The sequence below is a fragment of the Suricata suricatta genome, chromosome 1 (genome assembly GCF_006229205.1).
Source record: "Suricata suricatta isolate VVHF042 chromosome 1, meerkat_22Aug2017_6uvM2_HiC, whole genome shotgun sequence".
Taxonomy (NCBI): Eukaryota; Metazoa; Chordata; class Mammalia; order Carnivora; family Herpestidae; genus Suricata; species Suricata suricatta.
The window spans coordinates 64,162,051-64,168,050 of record NC_043700.1 but is presented as its reverse complement, the minus strand read 5'-3'; the positions used below and the strand labels follow the sequence as shown (position 1 = coordinate 64,168,050).

The following is a 6,000-nucleotide window of genomic DNA, read 5'->3' as shown; positions in this document are numbered from 1 at the left end:
TTTTTTTTTCTTTTGTTTTAGAGAGGGGTGGGTTAGTCAGACGAGAGTAAGGTGTGAGACTTTTTCAGGCAAAGGGTATGTCATGAGCAGAGGTATGAATGAATGGTTTCTTCAGGGATCCAGGTCGTTATTCACTTTATTTCAATGATCAAACAATTTGTAAAAGATGTTGGAATTCAGTTTTACCCTGGACCTACTGCCCCTCTGACCTTCATGTGACATGTCATTACTTTTCATGAAAGATGAATTTTTTAATGTTAGATTAAGTCTTACCCTTTCTCTAGTATATGTTGTTATATACCACAATCTTGGCTTCATTATGGCTGGAGGGGAGAAGGTCATGAATCCTTCTGTGTCATGCCAGAGAAAGTATGAGTGTCATCAGTGAAGTTCACAGAGGAAGGAGAAATTATACTGTGCTGACTTAAAATTCTCACAAAATGTTCTTTTACACTGTTGAAGTTTCAGTCTTCTGTAAATTGGTGAAAGGCTGCTGAAATCGCTCTCCGTCTCTCTTCCCTGTTCCCCACTGCTGCTTTTATATCAGAATAATGCAAAGAAAGAAAACAAGCATGTGATCTCAGCTGCTCTAAAAAAGCCACTTTGGGTTTCTCTGTTTTTAAAATATGGCAAAAGTGATTTAAGTAAATTATGAGTCACAGTGCAAGGATATGACAAATTATAGATGAAAGTGAGAAACCCCTCTAGGAGAGGTTTATAATAAAATTGTCAACACTCTCTTTAAGAGGCCCAGCTGGAGGCAGCTACAGTCTCTAAGATCCTGAGCCTCAGATTGTCTTTTTTCTCCTTTACTGAAGCACTAACATCAACCACAGGTGGTAAGCGGTAGCCAATTAAGCTCCCACTTTCAGAATTAATAGCATTATGCAGCCTGACAGTCTCATAGCCCTGGCCTATGTGTCTTAACTGTTAGGCCATTGTTACTTTCTCTTTTTCACCAGGGAATACATTAAATTTAACAGCCAGAGCTGACCAGTGAGCCTATCCACCTCTCCTTCCTTCTCCTAATGAGCTGCCGTCCCTGGATTCAGGAGCCCTGAGCAAGCAGTGATCCTCTTTCTAGAACCAACCCCCACCAACAGGGCCTGCTTCCTGCTCCTGCCTCTGGTTTCCAGGTGAGGACACAGGTGTCTGTGCGAAACCTCGTGGATGTGCCAAAGGGGACAGAGAGCTCTCTTAGGTTCATGTATTTCTTGCTTAAGATTCCTGAGCCACAAAGTATAAACACACCACATAATTAGCTGCATTATCTCCCACTACTTGAAGCCATTTTGTTTAATAAGATTGATTTATATGTAGCTCAACGTCTATGTGATTAGTCCTCATATTTACCCCATAGGCTCATATGCTGTTTTTTTCACATTGTCGTTGCTGTTGTTAACATACATGCATCATTTTAAGTCATGTCATCACCAGTGGAAGTTTGGATGATTGTAATAATTTTCTAACTAGTAGATTTCCCAAGACTCCTCTGCTTACATTCACATTTCTATTCCATCCTGTATGTGTGTCGCAGATTAATCTTTTTGTCCTATTTTGTGTTTGGGAACTTTTACATGTTTCCATATTTCTACTACCTTAAATCTAATAGTATTTTAGGGAGTAGATAGCAGTGTGTCAGGAGATAAAAGTCCTATATTTGACTTCAGTGACCTACTTACACAGGTTTTTTTCTCCTTTCCTTATCTCTCACAATACTTCCTTTATTTAAAACATATGCTTTGACCACTGCCAGATCCAGTTCTGTCTTTCCTGATAAATAATTTGCAATCTCTTCTGACAAGTTGCCCTTACTGTTCATAGACAATTATTTCATATTCCAAGGTGATTTCAAAAAATAAGCTTTTGTCTGTCACTTGAAACATTTTCAGAGTTTGCATTATATACCATAATGTACTTGTGTTCACCTAAAAATAACATTTCAAATCACTTGCCGTTCAGTCAAGATTTAGGATATGCATCCTATGTGTTTTGTCGACCTTGAGGACTCCTACACATATTCCTCAGTGTTATTTCATGCAGGACCCAGTCTTCAGTTGGAAAAGCTGGTTTTTACATTGTCGACTTCTGTATTGTGATTCTCCATCTTCCTGCTCATTCAAATCAAGCCCATCTCATCTCCCATTTCTTTTCTGAAACCTTCCTGGTGTTTTTTAGGCTTCACAGATATCCCCTTTTAGCTCTTAAAACACTAAAAGTTGCCCCAGGAATTTATTGGGCATCTTATTTGAAAAAAGAGAGAAGCTCACTGTTTACTGTTTTCTCTCATTCCACCTGTTCAAATCATGGCTTCTCAGTTAGGTGGGAAATTCCTTAAAGGCAGATGTTCTATCTTACACTGAATGAATGTTCCCAATGACACAGCACTCATCTGAGTGTGAAGTAGGTGCCTGATGAGTCCTTTCTGAATGAATAATGGTTGATTGTGGACAGGTTGATTGTGAAAAGGTAAAAAAATCATTGATATTTTTTGATAGTTAGGTTGTCTTTTAAAAAAAAATGTTACTGTGGTTAATATCATTAGAAAACTGTTAAGAACCCTGACCTCTTTGTGAGAAAAATGGTAAAATGTGCATTCATTTGGATTTCTCTAAGTTTCATTTAACTTCTTTTTCATGTGTTAAAAGCTCTTACTGACGGCAGTTACTTAAATAAATCATTAGATGGAGGGGCAAAGTTTTTAGTACAAGGATAATTTAATTAATTTTCACCCTGACTCCTGAGAATTATTTATTTATTTATTTTGGAATTCTTGTTATGCTTGTGATCTTAACCACACTATTTAGCAGTTGGTTATATGCTGTTTTCTCCTTTAATAATTTTTGTGCAGAATTAGTCCGCTTCAAAAGAACAGAACCTGTTCTTGCAAACGCTTATGCATCTCACTCTGTGGGGTACCCAAATACTTAACCGACTGGTGTTCCAACCTGAGCTTAGACACAACTGAGAAATGAAAATATACCTGCAGACGAAGGTACCGGAGGGCTGATCTCTTGTTTCATATTCAATTTGCATTTCATAATAATACTATGACCTTGTATGTATATATAAACGTTTACCTCTTCAAGTGCTTTCAAATTATAATCTTATTTCATACTGTTTGGTATTTTATTCTACTGGTTTTGAACCTTTTATGATCATAGTGCCTCCGGTTGATTTTATAAACTACACATGACATTGGTAATTCAGTTTCTGTTATCCTTCATGTCATAGTAGTTGTAAATAATATTTTTGTAGAAGACTTTCCTTTTGAAAATCAAACACCATTTTCCTCAATTTTATAGTTTAGAATGTTTTCTATAGGCTTTTAAATATTTTTAGCACTCTATAACTTTTCTCAGCACATCCAATGATGAGTTGTAACCCACAAAGTTTATATACCACCATCATTGGAAACCACTCATCTTGTACTAATAATACAAAGTTCCCATCAGAAGAAATACGTCTATCTATCTATCTACCTACCTATCTATCTATCTATCTATCTACCTATTATCATGTATCTTTCTCTCTTATCTATCTCTGCCTCCCCATCTTTTATGTCCTATGACTCCCAAGACTGAGAGATAAAATGGATATTATCCTTGCTTACATTGCCACATCCATCTAATTTTTCTCATTCCTCATTCAAGAATCTTAGCTTCTTTGAAGTATATACCACTCACAACCCATACCTTATACCAACTTCCTAATCATTCTCATTCACTGAAAATCTTAGCTCCAAGCTCATTACTGTCTTTCTTTCTACTTGTATTAGTTATTACTCATGGTCAAAATTCAACATTCATATGGATAGCTCATCCAGAATACTGGCTTCTAAATCATAAGTCTCATTTCTAAAAATCTCTTCCCCATCTACCCAGAGCATCATTACCATGGTTATATATATCCTAGACTTTGCCACATCAGTAATTATCTCAGCTCCTGTTCTTCCAATTCATTTACTCTAGTACTTCCCAATTCCAGAAATGATTTAATCTAGTCGAATTTTCATATGCATTTTTATTTCCATCCTCTGTCTCTTATCTTTGCTTGCTTCATAGCCATCGGTGTGACCACAGCTTAGCTGAGTGACTTTTATAACAACCTCAACTTCTTTGACTCTTCATTTATTTCCTCAACTGTCAAAATCCCAAACTTGATTTATACTAAAGTATTTTCTTTCTCAGTGGCTGCCTTAGAGAAGCTGAACATTTTTAAAAAATAAGAATTACACAACACTGTATGGTCTTCACAATGAAGAGTATTTCATTTTTTATTTGAAATTGATGGGTTATTTTTTAGGAGTACAAGAAACTTGGGTTTGAAATATATATGTATACTTTTTTTCTGGAGAGATAAACATATGTTGTTAAATATTTATTGGCATACTACTGCTAACATACATGTTATTGGTAGAATCTCTAAAAAGAGAACTCTTGATATTCTTTCTTCACAGTCCTCCTTATTATTGCTCCCCTAGTATTCTTCTTCTTTTTTAAATGCCTATTTATTTATTTCTGAGAGAGAGAGTGAGAGTGAGGGAGAGAAAGACAGAGGGAGGGAGAGAGAAAGCATCCACATGCAAGTGAGGGAGGGGCAGAGAGAGAGAGGGGGAGGGAGACAGAGATTCCCAAGCAGGCTCTGTGCTGTTGCTGTTGACACAGAGCCCAAAGTGGGGTTCAAATTCCCACCCCACCCTTAGATCATGACCCCAGCTGGAATCAAAGTCAGACTCTTAACCAGCTGAGCCACCATGACACCCCTCCCCTAGTCTCCTTAAATGATGCAATCATTCAGTGTTGGAAAACCCTAAAGCCTAGCTTATATTCTACATTCAAATAATCACGTCTTGTCCTCTCTGCTTAAAATATAAATTACTCTCTACTTCCATTGCCATCATCTTAATCCAGGACACCATTATTCTTCTTCATTGCTTCTGAAAGATAAAGGCAGTGGATTCTGCTTCTCTTCTTCAAAGTCTCATACAACGTTACTGTAAATTGCATTTAGGTAGAATGTAAATCACATTTAGGCCCCAGAAACAAGAAAGTCTGGGAAAGATATTTCCTAGGCTTCTAGCCTCTGACATTCAAGAAAGAACCTAGAATGTGGTAGGGATAAATCCTGGTTGCCAAAACAAACAAATAAAGTGAAATACAAACTGAAAAAAAAAATTCCCCTCCCAACCTTCAGATGTATGGTAATAAAAGCAAACCAAAACAGATTCCTTAAGAATACTATTTTCTTCTCTAAGGAATTTCTGATTAAAAGGAATTCCTGAATGTCTGATTCATATACAATCCCTCAGAATATTTTTTTTGTTTGTCTTTCTGACATATAACAAAAATTGTAAGACCATTTTATGAGGAAAAATAAAAAGGTTAAAGGGCCAAATGGAATTTCCATTGATTCCGGACAATGTCTGCCCTTTGAAAATTTAAGTAAGAACCAAAAAATATTATTTTCTATATTACACTACTTCAAAACCTAGCTGAGGGGAGAAGATTAAAGCACATAATACAAATTGAGAGCAAATATGCTGTATGATAGTAATATACTTGATTTTGTAGCTTGTCTTACAAGAAAGAAAATATTGGCATGTTCGGAATAATGGAAAAAGAATTACTCTCTGAGCCTTAAAAATCAATAAATAGTACTTAGAGTAGTGAGGGGAAAGAAGAGCATTCAAAGTGTATGTGTGGAGGGGGAACAAGAGAAGCAGAGGCTGGAAGGAGCATGGAGAACAGTGGAATGTTTGCCACCAACCTCTTAAAATAGTTTCTCTGCTTCTAAATTTTCCATGCCAATTCATTCTCCATAGCAATTACCGCCTTGACACACAAAGACGATCATTTTTATTACATACTCTCAGGGATTTACCCATAGTTATGCAAATTTCATCTTAGCTATGAGTATGTCCTTCTCTTTATTGGAAAAGCTTATCAAAAAGTAAGTGAAAAATTATGATGAATAGTAGTAATGACTTCCAACTTGAAA

The 6,000-nt window shown here is 36.3% G+C and overlaps 1 long non-coding RNA gene across 3 annotated transcripts in view; it reads right to left on the bottom strand.

Moving 5' to 3' along the window:
- LOC115300685 overlaps nucleotides 1-6,000 on the bottom strand; it is a 39,614-nt gene that overhangs the window by 14,715 nt on the left and 18,899 nt on the right. Inside the window, exon 4 of one of the 3 annotated variants that reach the window (XR_003912835.1) lies at nucleotides 506-532. The exons of 1 other annotated variant lie outside the window; for it this stretch is intronic. This is a non-coding gene — a long non-coding RNA (uncharacterized LOC115300685). Of the gene's footprint in view, nucleotides 1-505; nucleotides 536-6,000 lie in introns of those variants that run through there. One more of the 3 variants, XR_003912822.1, reaches the window with a different exon arrangement.